Below are 15,387 nucleotides of genomic sequence, written 5' to 3' on the forward strand. Positions count from 1 at the left end.
TGCTCTTGGGTAGAGAGCCGTATCCACTCGGGTTTCTCTTCATAGCGCACAAGTCTTTCGCCTTTTACCAAAGACTTCCGTGGAGAGGAACACTCTTGAGTTGTATCTATTTCTGGCTGGCTCGGCCATTCGGCTGAGCCTCTGCGACTTGTGAGGAGCAAAGGAAACATACAATGGAGGACTGGAAAAGCACTGCACTTCTCCAGGGGTGCCGTCCAAGTCTGAGGCAGCTTGGCTAGATGGCGCTGGTGGCAATGGCCAAGGAGTGCTCTGGCACTGCATAGTGCCAGAAACATGCTGGTGGGGGGTCTGGAGTGACCCAGGGCTTGGTGTTACTGCTTCTTAAGCCTTGTGGCTTGGATGAAGAGTTGGAGCTTTTTTGCCCTTGCATGTGCATGGCAGATCACTTCCCTTCTTTTCTGAAATTCTACAGTGGCTGTGCTAGAGCCTGAGCTTTCCACAGGTTCCTGCAGCTAAGAGGCGGGCCTTAAATTGTCCGAATTTCTATCCAATAAAGCCTTTGATGACTTTAGCGAGCAGACAGGCAGACAGGCAGACAGGCAGGCAGGCTGGCTGGCAGGCTGGCAGACAGGGTTGTGGGAGAGCACAAGTGGCCTTGCAGGCCAGGAGCTGAGCGCAGCTCACCGTGAAGGTAGTGGCTGGGGCCAGACCTGTGTCGGGCTGCTCTTGGGTAGAGAGCCGTATCCACTCGGGTTTCTCTTCATAGCGCACAAGTCTTTCGCCTTTTACTAAAGACTTCCGTGGAGAGGAACACTCTTGAGTTGTATCTATTTTTGGCTGGCTCGGCCATTCGGCTGAGCCCCTGCGACTTGTGAGGAGCAAAAGAAACATACAATAGAGGACTGGAAAAGCACTGCACTTCTCCAGGGGTGCCGTCCAAGTCTGAGGCAGCTTGGCTAGATGGCGCTGGTGGCAATGGCCAAGGAGTGCTCTGGCACTGCATAGTGCCAGAAACATGCTGGTGGGGGGTCTGGAGTGACCCAGGGCTTGGTGTTACTGCTTCTTAAGCCTTGTGGCTTGGATGAAGAGTTGGAGCTTTTTTGCCCTTGCATGTGCATGGCAGATCACTTCCCTTCTTTTCTGAAATTCTACAGTGGCTGTGCTAGAGCCTGAGCTTTCCACAGGTTCCTGCAGCTAAGAGGCGGGCCTTAAATTGTCCGAATTTCTATCCAATAAAGCCTTTGATGACGCTAGCGAGCAGACAGGCAGACAGGCAGACAGGCAGGCAGGCTGGCTGGCAGGCTGGCAGACAGGGTTGTGGGAGAGCACAAGTGGCCTTGCAGGCCAGGAGCTGAGCGCAGCTCACCGTGAAGGTAGTGGCTGGGGCCAGACCTGTGTCGGGCTGCTCTTGGGTGGAGAGCCGTATCCACTCGGGTTTCTCTTCATAGCGCACAAGTCTTTCGCCTTTTACTAAAGACTTCCGTGGAGAGGAACACTCTTGAGTTGTATCTATTTTTGGCTGGCTCGGCCATTCGGCTGAGCCTCTGCGACTTGTGAGGAGCAAAGGAAACATACAATGGAGGACTGGAAAAGCACTGCACTTCTCCAGGGGTGCCGTCCAAGTCTGAGGCAGCTTGGCTAGATGGCGCTGGTGGCAATGGCCAAGGAGTGCTCTGGCACTGCATAGTGCCAGAAACATGCTGGTGGGGGGTCTGGAGTGACCCAGGGCTTGGTGTTACTGCTTCTTAAGCCTTGTGGCTTGGATGAAGAGTTGGAGCTTTTTTGCCCTTGCATGTGCATGGCAGATCACTTCCCTTCTTTTCTGAAATTCTACAGTGGCTGAGCTAGAGCCTGAGCTTTCCACAGGTTCCTGCAGCTAAGAGGCGGGCCTTAAATTGTCCGAATTTCTATCCAATAAAGCCTTTGATGACACTAGCGAGCAGACAGGCAGACAGGCAGACAGGCAGACAGGAAGGCAGGCTGGCTGGCAGGCTGGCAGACAGGGTTGTGGGAGAGCACAAGTGGCCTTGCAGGCCAGGAGCTGAGCGCAGCTCACCGTGAAGGTAGTGGCTGGGGCCAGACCTGTGTCGGGCTGCTCTTGGGTGGAGAGCCGTATCCACTCGGGTTTCTCTTCATAGCGCACAAGTCTTTTGCCTTTTACTAAAGACTTCCGTGGAGAGGAACACTCTTGAGTTGTATCTATTTTTGGCTGGCTCGGCCATTCGGCTGAGCCTCTGCGACTTGTGAGGAGCAAAAGAAACATACAATGGAGGACTGGAAAAGCACTGCACTTCTCCAGGGGTGCCATCCAAGTCTGAGGCAGCTTGGCTAGATGGCGCTGGTGGCAATGGCCAAGGAGTGCTCTGGCACTGCATAGTGCCAGAAACATGCTGGTGGGGGGTCTGGAGTGACCCAGGGCTTGGTGTTACTGCTTCTTAAGCCTTGTGGCTTGGATGAAGAGTTGGAGCTTTTTTGCCCTTGCATGTGCATGGCAGATCACTTCCCTTCTTTTCTGAAATTCTACAGTGGCTGTGCTAGAGCCTGAGCTTTCCACAGGTTCCTGCAGCTAAGAGGCGGGCCTTAAATTGTCCGAATTTCTATCCAATAAAGCCTTTGATGTCTTTAGCGAGCAGACAGGCAGACAGGCAGGCAGGCTGGCAGGCTGGCTGGCAGGCTGGCAGACAGGGTTGTGGGAGAGCACAAGTGGCCTTGCAGGCCAGGAGCTGAGCGCAGCTCACCGTGAAGGTAGTGGCTGGGGCCAAACCTGTGTCGGGCTGCTCTTGGGTAGAGAGCCGTATCCACTCGGGTTTCTCTTCATAGCGCACAAGTCTTTCGCCTTTTACCAAAGACTTCCGTGGAGAGGAACACTCTTGAGTTGTATCTATTTCTGGCTGGCTCGGCCATTCGGCTGAGCCTCTGCGACTTGTGAGGAGCAAAGGAAACATACAATGGAGGACTGGAAAAGCACTGCACTTCTCCAGGGGTGCCGTCCAAGTCTGAGGCAGCTTGGCTAGATGGCGCTGGTGGCAATGGCCAAGGAGTGCTCTGGCACTGCATAGTGCCAGAAACATGCTGGTGGGGGGTCTGGAGTGACCCAGGGCTTGGTGTTACTGCTTCTTAAGCCTTGTGGCTTGGATGAAAAGTTGGAGCTTTTTTGCCCTTGCATGTGCATGGCAGATCACTTCCCTTCTTTTCTGAAATTCTACAGTGGCTGTGCTAGAGCCTGAGCTTTCCACAGGTTCCTGCAGCTAAGAGGCGGGCCTTAAATTGTCCGAATTTCTATCCAATAAAGCCTTTGATGACACTAGCAAGCAGACAGGCAGACAGGCAGACAGGCAGGCAGGCTGGCTGGCAGGCTGGCAGACAGGGTTGTGGGAGAGCACAAGTGGCCTTGCAGGCCAGGAGCTGAGCGCAGCTCACCGTGAAGGTAGTGGCTGGGGCCAGACCTGTGTCGGGCTGCTCTTGGGTAGAGAGCCGTATCCACTCGGGTTTCTCTTCAAAGCGCACAAGTCTTTCGCCTTTTACTAAAGACTTCCGTGGAGAGGAACACTCTTGAGTTGTATCTATTTTTGGCTGGCTCGGCCATTCGGCTGAGCCTCTGCGACTTGTGAGGAGCAAAGGAAACATACAATGGAGGACTGGAAAAGCACTGCACTTCTCCAGGGGTGCCGTCCAAGTCTGAGGCAGCTTGGCTAGATGGCGCTGGTGGCAATGGCCAAGGAGTGCTCTGGCACTGCATAGTGCCAGAAACATGCTGGTGGGGGGTCTGGAGTGACCCAGGGCTTGGTGTTACTGCTTCTTAAGCCTTGTGGCTTGGATGAAGAGTTGGAGCTTTTTTGCCCTTGCATGTGCATGGCAGATCACTTCCCTTCTTTTCTGAAATTCTACAGTGGCTGTGCTAGAGCCTGAGCTTTCCACAGGTTCCTGCAGCTAAGAGGCGGGCCTTAAATTGTCCGAATTTCTATCCAATAAAGCCTTTGATGACACTAGTGAGCAGACAGGCAGACAGGCAGACAGGCAGGCTGGCAGGCTGGCAGGCTGGCTGGCTGGCTGGCAGACAGGGTTGTGGGAGAGCACAAGTGGCCTTGCATGCCAGGAGCTGAGCGCAGCTCACCGTGAAGGTAGTGGCTGGGGCCAGACCTGTGTCGGGCTGCTCTTGGGTAGAGAGCCGTATCCACTCGGGTTTCTCTTCATAGCGCACAAGTCTTTCGCCTTTTACTAAAGACTTCCGTGGAGAGGAACACTCTTGAGTTGTATCTATTTTTGGCTGGCTCGGCCATTCGGCTGAGCCTCTGCGACTTGTGAGGAGCAAAGGAAACATACAATGGAGGACTGGAAAAGCACTGCACTTCTCCAGGGGTGCCGTCCAAGTCTGAGGCAGCTTGGCTAGATGGCGCTGGTGGCAATGGCCAAGGAGTGCTCTGGCACTGCATAGTGCCAGAAACATGCTGGTGGGGGGTCTGGAGTGACCCAGGGCTTGGTGTTACTGCTTCTTAAGCCTTGTGGCTTGGATGAAGAGTTGGAGCTTTTTTGCCCTTGCATGTGCATGGCAGATCACTTCCCTTCTTTTCTGAAATTCTACAGTGGCTGTGCTAGAGCCTGAGCTTTCCACAGGTTCCTGCAGCTAAGAGGCGGGCCTTAAATTGTCCGAATTTCTATCCAATAAAGCCTTTGATGACACTAGCGAGCAGACAGGCAGACAGGCAGACAGGCAGGCAGGCTGGCAGGCTGGCTGGCAGGCTGGCAGACAGGGTTGTGGGAGAGCACAAGTGGCCTTGCAGGCCAGGAGCTGAGCGCAGCTCACCGTGAAGGTAGTGGCTGGGGCCAGACCTGTGTCGGGCTGCTCTTGGGTAGAGAGCTGTATCCACTCGGGTTTCTCTTCATAGCGCACAAGTCTTTCGCCTTTTACTAAAGACTTCCGTGGAGAGGAACACTCTTGAGTTGTATCTATTTTTGGCTGGCTCGGCCATTCGGCTGAGCCTCTGCGACTTGTGAGGAGCAATGGAAACATACAATGGAGGACTGGAAAAGCACTGCACTTCTCCAGGGGTGCCGTCCAAGTCTGAGGCAGCTTGGCTAGATGGCGCTGGTGGCAATGGCCAAGGAGTGCTCTGGCACTGCATAGTGCCAGAAACATGCTGGTGGGGGGTCTGGAGTGACCCAGGGCTTGGTGTTACTGCTTCTTAAGCCTTGTGGCTTGGATGAAGAGTTGGAGCTTTTTTGCCCTTGCATGTGCATGGCAGATCACTTCCCTTCTTTTCTGAAATTCTACAGTGGCTGTGCTAGAGCCTGAGCTTTCCACAGGTTCCTGCAGCTAAGAGGCGGGCCTTAAATTGTCCGAATTTCTATCCAATAAAGCCTTTGATGACTTTAGCGAGCAGACAGGCAGACAGGCAGACAGGCAGGCAGGCTGGCTGGCAGGCTGGCAGACAGGGTTGTGGGAGAGCACAAGTGGCCTTGCAGGCCAGGAGCTGAGCGCAGCTCACCGTGAAGGTAGTGGCTGGGGCCAGACCTGTGTCAGGCTGCTCTTGGGTAGAGAGCCGTATCCACTCGGGTTTCTCTTCATAGCGCACAAGTCTTTCGCCTTTTACTAAAGACTTCCGTGGAGAGGAACACTCTTGAGTTGTATCTATTTTTGGCTGGCTCGGCCATTCGGCTGAGCCTCTGCGACTTGTGAGGAGCAAAGGAAACATACAATGGAGGACTGGAAAAGCACTGCACTTCTCCAGGGGTGCCGTCCAAGTCTGAGGCAGCTTGGCTAGATGGCGCTGGTGGCAATGGCCAAGGAGTGCTCTGGCACTGCATAGTGCCAGAAACATGCTGGTGGGGGGTCTGGAGTGACCCAGGGCTTGGTGTTACTGCTTCTTAAGCCTTGTGGCTTGGATGAAGAGTTGGAGCTTTTTTGCCCTTGCATGTGCATGGCAGATCACTTCCCTTCTTTTCTGAAATTCTACAGTGGCTGTGCTAGAGCCTGAGCTTTCCACAGGTTCCTGCAGCTAAGAGGCGGGCCTTAAATTGTCCGAATTTCTATCCAATAAAGCCTTTGATGACTTTAGCGAGCAGACAGGCAGACAGGCAGACAGGCAGGCAGGCTGGCAGGCTGGCTGGCAGGCTGGCAGACAGGGTTGTGGGAGAGCACAAGTGGCCTTGCAGGCCAGGAGCTGAGCGCAGCTCACCGTGAAGGTAGTGGCTGGGGCCAGACCTGTGTCGGGCTGCTCTTGGGTAGAGAGCCGTATCCACTCGGGTTTCTCTTCATAGCGCACAAGTCTTTCGCCTTTTACTAAAGACTTCCGTGGAGAGGAACACTCTTGAGTTGTATCTATTTTTGGCTGGCTCGGCCATTCGGCTGAGCCTCTGCGACTTGTGAGGAGCAAAAGAAACATACAATGGAGGACTGGAAAAGCACTGCACTTCTCCAGGGGTGCCGTCCAAGTCTGAGGCAGCTTGGCTAGATGGCGCTGGTGGCAATGGCCAAGGAGTGCTCTGGCACTGCATAGTGCCAGAAACATGCTGGTGGGGGGTCTGGAGTGACCCAGGGCTTGGTGTTACTGCTTCTTAAGCCTTGTGGCTTGGATGAAGAGTTGGAGCTTTTTTGCCCTTGCATGTGCATGGCAGATCACTTCCCTTCTTTTCTGAAATTCTACAGTGGCTGTGCTAGAGCCTGAGCTTTCCACAGGTTCCTGCAGCTAAGAGGCGGGCCTTAAATTGTCCGAATTTCTATCCAATAAAGCCTTTGATGACACTAGCGAGCAGACAGGCAGACAGGCAGACAGGCAGGCAGGCTGGCTGGCAGGCTGGCAGACAGGGTTGTGGGAGAGCACAAGTGGCCTTGCAGGCCAGGAGCTGAGCGCAGCTCACCGTGAAGGTAGTGGCTGGGGCCAGACCTGTGTCGGGCTGCTCTTGGGTAGAGAGCCGTATCCACTCGGGTTTCTCTTCATAGCGCACAAGTCTTTCGCCTTTTACTAAAGACTTCCGTGGAGAGGAACACTCTTGAGTTGTATCTATTTTTGGCTGGCTCGGCCATTCGGCTGAGCCTCTGCGACTTGTGAGGAGCAAAGGAAACATACAATGGAGGACTGGAAAAGCACTGCACTTCTCCAGGGGTGCCGTCCAAGTCTGAGGCAGCTTGGCTAGATGGCGCTGGTGGCAATGGCCAAGGAGTGCTCTGGCACTGCATAGTGCCAGAAACATGCTGGTGGGGGGTCTGGAGTGACCCAGGGCTTGGTGTTACTGCTTCTTAAGCCTTGTGGCTTGGATGAAGAGTTGGAGCTTTTTTGCCCTTGCATGTGCATGGCAGATCACTTCCCTTCTTTTCTGAAATTCTACAGTGGCTGTGCTAGAGCCTGAGCTTTCCACAGGTTCCTGCAGCTAAGAGGCGGGCCTTAAATTGTCCGAATTTCTATCCAATAAAGCCTTTGATGACACTAGCGAGCAGACAGGCAGACAGGCAGACAGGCAGGCTGGCAGGCTGGCTGGCAGGCTGGCAGACAGGGTTGTGGGAGAGCACAAGTGGCCTTGCAGGCCAGGAGCTGAGCGCAGCTCACCGTGAAGGTAGTGGCTGGGGGTAGACCTGTGTCAGGCTGCTCTTGGGTATAGAGCCGTATCCACTCGGGTTTCTCTTCATAGCGCACAAGTCTTTCGCCTTTTACTAAAGACTTCCGTGGAGAGGAACACTCTTGAGTTGTATCTATTTTTGGCTGGCTCGACCATTCGGCTGAGCCTCTGCGACTTGTGAGGAGCAAAGGAAACATACAATGGAGGACTGGAAAAGCACTGCACTTCTCCAGGGGTGCCGTCCAAGTCTGAGGCAGCTTGGCTAGATGGCGCTGGTGGCAATGGCCAAGGAGTGCTCTGGCACTGCATAGTGCCAGAAACATGCTGGTGGGGGGTCTGGAGTGACCCAGGGCTTGGTGTTACTGCTTCTTAAGCCTTGTGGCTTGGATGAAGAGTTGGAGCTTTTTTGCCCTTGCATGTGCATGGCAGATCACTTCCCTTCTTTTCTGAAATTCTACAGTGGCTGTGCTAGAGCCTGAGCTTTCCACAGGTTCCTGCAGCTAAGAGGCGGGCCTTAAATTGTCCGAATTTCTATCCAATAAAGCCTTTGATGACACTAGCGAGCAGACAGGCAGACAGGCAGACAGGCAGGCAGGCTGGCAGGCTGGCTGGCAGGCTGGCAGACAGGGTTGTGGGAGAGCACAAGTGGCCTTGCAGGCCAGGAGCTGAGCGCAGCTCACCGTGAAGGTAGTGGCTGGGGCCAGACCTGTGTCGGGCTGCTCTTGGGTAGAGAGCTGTATCCACTCGGGTTTCTCTTCATAGCGCACAAGTCTTTCGCCTTTTACTAAAGACTTCCGTGGAGAGGAACACTCTTGAGTTGTATCTATTTTTGGCTGGCTCGGCCATTCGGCTGAGCCTCTGCGACTTGTGAGGAGCAATGGAAACATACAATGGAGGACTGGAAAAGCACTGCACTTCTCCAGGGGTGCCGTCCAAGTCTGAGGCAGCTTGGCTAGATGGCGCTGGTGGCAATGGCCAAGGAGTGCTCTGGCACTGCATAGTGCCAGAAACATGCTGGTGGGGGGTCTGGAGTGACCCAGGGCTTGGTGTTACTGCTTCTTAAGCCTTGTGGCTTGGATGAAGAGTTGGAGCTTTTTTGCCCTTGCATGTGCATGGCAGATCACTTCCCTTCTTTTCTGAAATTCTACAGTGGCTGTGCTAGAGCCTGAGCTTTCCACAGGTTCCTGCAGCTAAGAGGCGGGCCTTAAATTGTCCGAATTTCTATCCAATAAAGCCTTTGATGACTTTAGCGAGCAGACAGGCAGACAGGCAGACAGGCAGGCAGGCTGGCTGGCAGGCTGGCAGACAGGGTTGTGGGAGAGCACAAGTGGCCTTGCAGGCCAGGAGCTGAGCGCAGCTCACCGTGAAGGTAGTGGCTGGGGCCAGACCTGTGTCAGGCTGCTCTTGGGTAGAGAGCCGTATCCACTCGGGTTTCTCTTCATAGCGCACAAGTCTTTCGCCTTTTACTAAAGACTTCCGTGGAGAGGAACACTCTTGAGTTGTATCTATTTTTGGCTGGCTCGGCCATTCGGCTGAGCCTCTGCGACTTGTGAGGAGCAAAGGAAACATACAATGGAGGACTGGAAAAGCACTGCACTTCTCCAGGGGTGCCGTCCAAGTCTGAGGCAGCTTGGCTAGATGGCGCTGGTGGCAATGGCCAAGGAGTGCTCTGGCACTGCATAGTGCCAGAAACATGCTGGTGGGGGGTCTGGAGTGACCCAGGGCTTGGTGTTACTGCTTCTTAAGCCTTGTGGCTTGGATGAAGAGTTGGAGCTTTTTTGCCCTTGCATGTGCATGGCAGATCACTTCCCTTCTTTTCTGAAATTCTACAGTGGCTGTGCTAGAGCCTGAGCTTTCCACAGGTTCCTGCAGCTAAGAGGCGGGCCTTAAATTGTCCGAATTTCTATCCAATAAAGCCTTTGATGACTTTAGCGAGCAGACAGGCAGACAGGCAGACAGGCAGGCAGGCTGGCAGGCTGGCTGGCAGGCTGGCAGACAGGGTTGTGGGAGAGCACAAGTGGCCTTGCAGGCCAGGAGCTGAGCGCAGCTCACCGTGAAGGTAGTGGCTGGGGCCAGACCTGTGTCGGGCTGCTCTTGGGTAGAGAGCCGTATCCACTCGGGTTTCTCTTCATAGCGCACAAGTCTTTCGCCTTTTACTAAAGACTTCCGTGGAGAGGAACACTCTTGAGTTGTATCTATTTTTGGCTGGCTCGGCCATTCGGCTGAGCCTCTGCGACTTGTGAGGAGCAAAAGAAACATACAATGGAGGACTGGAAAAGCACTGCACTTCTCCAGGGGTGCCGTCCAAGTCTGAGGCAGCTTGGCTAGATGGCGCTGGTGGCAATGGCCAAGGAGTGCTCTGGCACTGCATAGTGCCAGAAACATGCTGGTGGGGGGTCTGGAGTGACCCAGGGCTTGGTGTTACTGCTTCTTAAGCCTTGTGGCTTGGATGAAGAGTTGGAGCTTTTTTGCCCTTGCATGTGCATGGCAGATCACTTCCCTTCTTTTCTGAAATTCTACAGTGGCTGTGCTAGAGCCTGAGCTTTCCACAGGTTCCTGCAGCTAAGAGGCGGGCCTTAAATTGTCCGAATTTCTATCCAATAAAGCCTTTGATGACACTAGCGAGCAGACAGGCAGACAGGCAGACAGGCAGGCAGGCTGGCTGGCAGGCTGGCAGACAGGGTTGTGGGAGAGCACAAGTGGCCTTGCAGGCCAGGAGCTGAGCGCAGCTCACCGTGAAGGTAGTGGCTGGGGCCAGACCTGTGTCGGGCTGCTCTTGGGTAGAGAGCCGTATCCACTCGGGTTTCTCTTCATAGCGCACAAGTCTTTCGCCTTTTACTAAAGACTTCCGTGGAGAGGAACACTCTTGAGTTGTATCTATTTTTGGCTGGCTCGGCCATTCGGCTGAGCCTCTGCGACTTGTGAGGAGCAAAGGAAACATACAATGGAGGACTGGAAAAGCACTGCACTTCTCCAGGGGTGCCGTCCAAGTCTGAGGCAGCTTGGCTAGATGGCGCTGGTGGCAATGGCCAAGGAGTGCTCTGGCACTGCATAGTGCCAGAAACATGCTGGTGGGGGGTCTGGAGTGACCCAGGGCTTGGTGTTACTGCTTCTTAAGCCTTGTGGCTTGGATGAAGAGTTGGAGCTTTTTTGCCCTTGCATGTGCATGGCAGATCACTTCCCTTCTTTTCTGAAATTCTACAGTGGCTGTGCTAGAGCCTGAGCTTTCCACAGGTTCCTGCAGCTAAGAGGCGGGCCTTAAATTGTCCGAATTTCTATCCAATAAAGCCTTTGATGACACTAGCGAGCAGACAGGCAGACAGGCAGACAGGCAGGCTGGCAGGCTGGCTGGCAGGCTGGCAGACAGGGTTGTGGGAGAGCACAAGTGGCCTTGCAGGCCAGGAGCTGAGCGCAGCTCACCGTGAAGGTAGTGGCTGGGGGTAGACCTGTGTCAGGCTGCTCTTGGGTATAGAGCCGTATCCACTCGGGTTTCTCTTCATAGCGCACAAGTCTTTCGCCTTTTACTAAAGACTTCCGTGGAGAGGAACACTCTTGAGTTGTATCTATTTTTGGCTGGCTCGACCATTCGGCTGAGCCTCTGCGACTTGTGAGGAGCAAAGGAAACATACAATGGAGGACTGGAAAAGCACTGCACTTCTCCAGGGGTGCCGTCCAAGTCTGAGGCAGCTTGGCTAGATGGCGCTGGTGGCAATGGCCAAGGAGTGCTCTGGCACTGCATAGTGCCAGAAACATGCTGGTGGGGGGTCTGGAGTGACCCAGGGCTTGGTGTTACTGCTTCTTAAGCCTTGTGGCTTGGATGAAGAGTTGGAGCTTTTTTGCCCTTGCATGTGCATGGCAGATCACTTCCCTTCTTTTCTGAAATTCTACAGTGGCTGTGCTAGAGCCTGAGCTTTCCACAGGTTCCTGCAGCTAAGAGGCGGGCCTTAAATTGTCCGAATTTCTATCCAATAAAGCCTTTGATGACACTAGCGAGCAGACAGGCAGACAGGCAGACAGGCAGACAGGCAGACAGGCAGGCAGGCTGGCTGGCAGGCTGGCAGACAGGGTTGTGGGAGAGCACAAGTGGCCTTGCAGGCCAGGAGCTGAGCGCAGCTCACCGTGAAGGTAGTGGCTGGGGCCAGACCTGTGTCGGGCTGCTCTTGGGTAGAGAGCCGTATCCACTTGGGTTTCTCTTCATAGCGCACAAGTCTTTCGCCTTTTACTAAAGACTTCCGTGGAGAGGAACACTCTTGAGTTGTATCTATTTTTGGCTGGCTCGGCCATTCGGCTGAGCCTCTGCGACTTGTGAGGAGCAAAAGAAACATACAATGGAGGACTGGAAAAGCACTGCACTTCTCCAGGGGTGCCGTCCAAGTCTGAGGCAGCTTGGCTAGATGGCGCTGGTGGCAATGGCCAAGGAGTGCTCTGGCACTGCATAGTGCCAGAAACATGCTGGTGGGGGGTCTGGAGTGACCCAGGGCTTGGTGTTACTGCTTCTTAAGCCTTGTGGCTTGGATGAAGAGTTGGAGCTTTTTTGCCCTTGCATGTGCATGGCAGATCACTTCCCTTCTTTTCTGAAATTCTACAGTGGCTGTGCTAGAGCCTGAGCTTTCCACAGGTTCCTGCAGCTAAGAGGCGGGCCTTAAATTGTCCGAATTTCTATCCAATAAAGCCTTTGATGACACTAGCGAGCAGACAGGCAGACAGGCAGACAGGCAGGCTGGCAGGCTGGCTGGCAGGCTGGCAGACAGGGTTGTGGGAGAGCACAAGTGGCCTTGCAGGCCAGGAGCTGAGCGCAGCTCACCGTGAAGGTAGTGGCTGGGGCCAGACCTGTGTCAGGCTGCTCTTGGGTAGAGAGCCGTATCCACTCGGGTTTCTCTTCATAGCGCACAAGTCTTTCGCCTTTTACTAAAGACTTCCGTGGAGAGGAACACTCTTGAGTTGTATCTATTTTTGGCTGGCTCGGCCATTCGGCTGAGCCTCTGCGACTTGTGAGGAGCAAAGGAAACATACAATGGAGGACTGGAAAAGCACTGCACTTCTCCAGGGGTGCCGTCCAAGTCTGAGGCAGCTTGGCTAGATGGCGCTGGTGGCAATGGCCAAGGAGTGCTCTGGCACTGCATAGTGCCAGAAACATGCTGGTGGGGGGTCTGGAGTGACCCAGGGCTTGGTGTTACTGCTTCTTAAGCCTTGTGGCTTGGATGAAGAGTTGGAGCTTTTTTGCCCTTGCATGTGCATGGCAGATCACTTCCCTTCTTTTCTGAAATTCTACAGTGGCTGTGCTAGAGCCTGAGCTTTCCACAGGTTCCTGCAGCTAAGAGGCGGGCCTTAAATTGTCCGAATTTCTATCCAATAAAGCCTTTGATGACACTAGCGAGCAGACAGGCAGACAGGCAGGCAGGCTGGCTGGCAGGCTGGCAGACAGGGTTGTGGGAGAGCACAAGTGGCCTTGCAGGCCAGGAGCTGAGCGCAGCTCACCGTGAAGGTAGTTGCTGGGGCCAGACCTGTGTCGGGCTGCTCTTGGGTAGAGAGCTGTATCCACTCGGGTTTCTCTTCATAGCGCACAAGTCTTTCGCCTTTTACTAAAGACTTCCGTGGAGAGGAACACTCTTGAGTTGTATCTATTTTTGGCTGGCTCGGCCATTCGGCTGAGCCTCTGCGACTTGTGAGGAGCAAAGGAAACATACAATGGAGGACTGGAAAAGCACTGCACTTCTCCAGGGGTGCCGTCCAAGTCTGAGGCAGCTTGGCTAGATGGCGCTGGTGGCAATGGCCAAGGAGTGCTCTGGCACTGCATAGTGCCAGAAACATGCTGGTGGGGGGTCTGGAGTGACCCAGGGCTTGGTGTTACTGCTTCTTAAGCCTTGTGGCTTGGATGAAGAGTTGGAGCTTTTTTGCCCTTGCATGTGCATGGCAGATCACTTCCCTTCTTTTCTGAAATTCTACAGTGGCTGTGCTAGAGCCTGAGCTTTCCACAGGTTCCTGCAGCTAAGAGGCGGGCCTTAAATTGTCCGAATTTCTATCCAATAAAGCCTTTGATGACACTAGCGAGCAGACAGGCAGACAGGCAGACAGGCAGGCAGGCTGGCTGGCAGGCTGGCAGACAGGGTTGTGGGAGAGCACAAGTGGCCTTGCAGGCCAGGAGCTGAGCGCAGCTCACCGTGAAGGTAGTGGCTGGGGCCAGACCTGTGTCGGGCTGCTCTTGGGTAGAGAGCCGTATCCACTCGGGTTTCTCTTCATAGCGCACAAGTCTTTCGCCTTTTACTAAAGACTTCCGTGGAGAGGAACACTCTTGAGTTGTATCTATTTTTGGCTGGCTCGGCCATTCGGCTGAGCCTCTGCGACTTGTGAGGAGCAAAGGAAACATACAATGGAGGACTGGAAAAGCACTGCACTTCTCCAGGGGTGCCGTCCAAGTCTGAGGCAGCTTGGCTAGATGGCGCTGGTGGCAATGGCCAAGGAGTGCTCTGGCACTGCATAGTGCCAGAAACATGCTGGTGGGGGGTCTGGAGTGACCCAGGGCTTGGTGTTACTGCTTCTTAAGCCTTGTGGCTTGGATGAAGAGTTGGAGCTTTTTTGCCCTTGCATGTGCATGGCAGATCACTTCCCTTCTTTTCTGAAATTCTACAGTGGCTGTGCTAGAGCCTGAGCTTTCCACAGGTTCCTGCAGCTAAGAGGCGGGCCTTAAATTGTCCGAATTTCTATCCAATAAAGCCTTTGATGACACTAGCGAGCAGACAGGCAGACAGGCAGACAGGCAGGCAGGCTGGCAGGCTGGCTGGCAGGCTGGCAGACAGGGTTGTGGGAGAGCACAAGTGGCCTTGCAGGCCAGGAGCTGAGCGCAGCTCACCGTGAAGGTAGTGGCTGGGGCCAGACCTGTGTCGGGCTGCTCTTGGGTAGAGAGCCGTATCCACTCGGGTTTCTCTTCATAGCGCACAAGTCTTTCGCCTTTTACTAAAGACTTCCGTGGAGAGGAACACTCTTGAGTTGTATCTATTTTTGGCTGGCTCGGCCATTCGGCTGAGCCTCTGCGACTTGTGAGGAGCAAAGGAAACATACAATGGAGGACTGGAAAAGCACTGCACTTCTCCAGGGGTGCCTTTCAAGTCTGAGGCAGCTTGGCTAGATGGCGCTGGTGGCAATGGCCAAGGAGTGCTCTGGCACTGCATAGTGCCAGAAACATGCTGGTGGGGGGTCTGGAGTGACCCAGGGCTTGGTGTTACTGCTTCTTAAGCCTTGTGGCTTGGATGAAGAGTTGGAGCTTTTTTGCCCTTGCATGTGCATGGCAGATCACTTCCCTTCTTTTCTGAAATTCTACAGTGGCTGTGCTAGAGCCTGAGCTTTCCACAGGTTCCTGCAGCTAAGAGGCGGGCCTTAAATTGTCCGAATTTCTATCCAATAAAGCCTTTGATGACACTAGCGAGCAGACAGGCAGACAGGCAGACAGGCAGGCAGGCTGGCAGGCTGGCTGGCAGGCTGGCAGACAGGGTTGTGGGAGAGCACAAGTGGCCTTGCAGGCCAGGAGCTGAGCGCAGCTCACCGTGAAGGTAGTGGCTGGGGCCAGACCTGTGTCAGGCTGCTCTTGGGTAGAGAGCCGTATCCACTCGGGTTTCTCTTCATAGCGCACAAGTCTTTCGCCTTTTACTAAAGACTTCCGTGGAGAGGAACACTCTTGAGTTGTATCTATTTTTGGCTGGCTCGGCCATTCGGCTGAGCCTCTGCGACTTGTGAGGAGCGAAGGAAACATACAATGGAGGACTGGAAAAGCACTGCACTTCTCCAGGGGTGCCGTCCAAGTCTGAGGCAGCTTGGCTAGATGGCGCTGGTGGCAATGGCCAAGGAGTGCTCTGGCACTGCATAGTGCCAGAAACA

General features: G+C 54.3%; 23 non-coding genes across 23 annotated transcripts; all 23 read left to right on the plus strand.

The window, feature by feature from the left end:
* The first annotated feature begins 23 nt into the window (after positions 1-23).
* Positions 24-138, plus strand: LOC141797259 (U5 spliceosomal RNA). Its single transcript, XR_012599004.1, has one exon. It is a non-coding gene; the product is annotated as a U5 spliceosomal RNA (small nuclear RNA).
* Positions 139-705: 567 nt separating this feature from the next.
* Positions 706-820, plus strand: LOC141797202 (U5 spliceosomal RNA). The gene has a single exon (XR_012598949.1). It is a non-coding gene; the product is annotated as a U5 spliceosomal RNA (small nuclear RNA).
* Positions 821-1,387: 567 nt separating this feature from the next.
* Positions 1,388-1,502, plus strand: LOC141797203 (U5 spliceosomal RNA). The gene has a single exon (XR_012598950.1). It is a non-coding gene; the product is annotated as a U5 spliceosomal RNA (small nuclear RNA).
* Positions 1,503-2,077: 575 nt separating this feature from the next.
* On the plus strand, positions 2,078-2,192 carry LOC141797228 (U5 spliceosomal RNA). Its single transcript, XR_012598974.1, has one exon. It is a non-coding gene; the product is annotated as a U5 spliceosomal RNA (small nuclear RNA).
* A 567-nt stretch (positions 2,193-2,759) lies between these two features.
* Positions 2,760-2,874, plus strand: LOC141797260 (U5 spliceosomal RNA). The gene has a single exon (XR_012599005.1). It is a non-coding gene; the product is annotated as a U5 spliceosomal RNA (small nuclear RNA).
* A 567-nt stretch (positions 2,875-3,441) lies between these two features.
* LOC141797247 (U5 spliceosomal RNA) lies at positions 3,442-3,556 on the plus strand. Its single transcript, XR_012598992.1, has one exon. It is a non-coding gene; the product is annotated as a U5 spliceosomal RNA (small nuclear RNA).
* Positions 3,557-4,135: 579 nt separating this feature from the next.
* LOC141797204 (U5 spliceosomal RNA) lies at positions 4,136-4,250 on the plus strand. Its single transcript, XR_012598951.1, has one exon. It is a non-coding gene; the product is annotated as a U5 spliceosomal RNA (small nuclear RNA).
* Positions 4,251-4,825: 575 nt separating this feature from the next.
* LOC141797205 (U5 spliceosomal RNA) lies at positions 4,826-4,940 on the plus strand. The gene has a single exon (XR_012598952.1). It is a non-coding gene; the product is annotated as a U5 spliceosomal RNA (small nuclear RNA).
* Positions 4,941-5,507: 567 nt separating this feature from the next.
* Positions 5,508-5,622, plus strand: LOC141797206 (U5 spliceosomal RNA). Its single transcript, XR_012598953.1, has one exon. It is a non-coding gene; the product is annotated as a U5 spliceosomal RNA (small nuclear RNA).
* Positions 5,623-6,197: 575 nt separating this feature from the next.
* Positions 6,198-6,312, plus strand: LOC141797207 (U5 spliceosomal RNA). The gene has a single exon (XR_012598954.1). It is a non-coding gene; the product is annotated as a U5 spliceosomal RNA (small nuclear RNA).
* A 567-nt stretch (positions 6,313-6,879) lies between these two features.
* LOC141797209 (U5 spliceosomal RNA) lies at positions 6,880-6,994 on the plus strand. The gene has a single exon (XR_012598956.1). It is a non-coding gene; the product is annotated as a U5 spliceosomal RNA (small nuclear RNA).
* A 571-nt stretch (positions 6,995-7,565) lies between these two features.
* LOC141797249 (U5 spliceosomal RNA) lies at positions 7,566-7,678 on the plus strand. Its single transcript, XR_012598994.1, has one exon. It is a non-coding gene; the product is annotated as a U5 spliceosomal RNA (small nuclear RNA).
* A 577-nt stretch (positions 7,679-8,255) lies between these two features.
* On the plus strand, positions 8,256-8,370 carry LOC141797210 (U5 spliceosomal RNA). The gene has a single exon (XR_012598957.1). It is a non-coding gene; the product is annotated as a U5 spliceosomal RNA (small nuclear RNA).
* Positions 8,371-8,937: 567 nt separating this feature from the next.
* LOC141797212 (U5 spliceosomal RNA) lies at positions 8,938-9,052 on the plus strand. Its single transcript, XR_012598958.1, has one exon. It is a non-coding gene; the product is annotated as a U5 spliceosomal RNA (small nuclear RNA).
* A 575-nt stretch (positions 9,053-9,627) lies between these two features.
* On the plus strand, positions 9,628-9,742 carry LOC141797213 (U5 spliceosomal RNA). Its single transcript, XR_012598959.1, has one exon. It is a non-coding gene; the product is annotated as a U5 spliceosomal RNA (small nuclear RNA).
* Positions 9,743-10,309: 567 nt separating this feature from the next.
* LOC141797214 (U5 spliceosomal RNA) lies at positions 10,310-10,424 on the plus strand. Its single transcript, XR_012598960.1, has one exon. It is a non-coding gene; the product is annotated as a U5 spliceosomal RNA (small nuclear RNA).
* Positions 10,425-10,995: 571 nt separating this feature from the next.
* On the plus strand, positions 10,996-11,108 carry LOC141797250 (U5 spliceosomal RNA). Its single transcript, XR_012598995.1, has one exon. It is a non-coding gene; the product is annotated as a U5 spliceosomal RNA (small nuclear RNA).
* Positions 11,109-11,693: 585 nt separating this feature from the next.
* LOC141797251 (U5 spliceosomal RNA) lies at positions 11,694-11,808 on the plus strand. Its single transcript, XR_012598996.1, has one exon. It is a non-coding gene; the product is annotated as a U5 spliceosomal RNA (small nuclear RNA).
* Positions 11,809-12,379: 571 nt separating this feature from the next.
* LOC141797215 (U5 spliceosomal RNA) lies at positions 12,380-12,494 on the plus strand. Its single transcript, XR_012598961.1, has one exon. It is a non-coding gene; the product is annotated as a U5 spliceosomal RNA (small nuclear RNA).
* Positions 12,495-13,053: 559 nt separating this feature from the next.
* Positions 13,054-13,168, plus strand: LOC141797216 (U5 spliceosomal RNA). Its single transcript, XR_012598962.1, has one exon. It is a non-coding gene; the product is annotated as a U5 spliceosomal RNA (small nuclear RNA).
* A 567-nt stretch (positions 13,169-13,735) lies between these two features.
* LOC141797217 (U5 spliceosomal RNA) lies at positions 13,736-13,850 on the plus strand. Its single transcript, XR_012598963.1, has one exon. It is a non-coding gene; the product is annotated as a U5 spliceosomal RNA (small nuclear RNA).
* Positions 13,851-14,425: 575 nt separating this feature from the next.
* Positions 14,426-14,540, plus strand: LOC141797218 (U5 spliceosomal RNA). Its single transcript, XR_012598964.1, has one exon. It is a non-coding gene; the product is annotated as a U5 spliceosomal RNA (small nuclear RNA).
* Positions 14,541-15,115: 575 nt separating this feature from the next.
* On the plus strand, positions 15,116-15,230 carry LOC141797219 (U5 spliceosomal RNA). Its single transcript, XR_012598965.1, has one exon. It is a non-coding gene; the product is annotated as a U5 spliceosomal RNA (small nuclear RNA).
* The last annotated feature ends 157 nt before the right edge of the window (positions 15,231-15,387 follow it).

This window comes from Halichoeres trimaculatus, unplaced genomic scaffold (assembly GCF_033239565.1).
Source record: "Halichoeres trimaculatus isolate MK-OKI-2021-1 unplaced genomic scaffold, fHalTri1.1 fHalTri1_scaffold_10, whole genome shotgun sequence".
NCBI classification, from domain to species: Eukaryota; Metazoa; Chordata; class Actinopteri; order Labriformes; family Labridae; genus Halichoeres; species Halichoeres trimaculatus.